Below are 322 nucleotides of genomic sequence, written 5' to 3' on the forward strand. Positions count from 1 at the left end.
TCATTATCGTTGGAGATTTTAGAACCTTAGCTCTTATTATTATTTTTTTTTCTAAAAGATTGATATTCAAATTTCATTCTAATTTTTTTAAAATTTGATGGAAAAAGTTACTGTTTTTCATCTATTATTGGAAAGGATGGTAGTGGTAAAAAAAAAGGTTGGAAATTAGAAGAGAATTTGAGAATTTGGGTTAGCAGGAGTAATTTAAAACTATTAAAAAAATTTTAAAATTTGATTAATTTTGTCAATTAAAACTAATCTTTTATGATATATTAAAAGTTTTATTTTTTTATAAGTAAATTTATTAGTGTCATAAATATTT

Source organism: Arachis ipaensis, chromosome B07 (genome assembly GCF_000816755.2).
Source record: "Arachis ipaensis cultivar K30076 chromosome B07, Araip1.1, whole genome shotgun sequence".
NCBI lineage: Eukaryota > Viridiplantae > Streptophyta > Magnoliopsida > Fabales > Fabaceae > Arachis > Arachis ipaensis.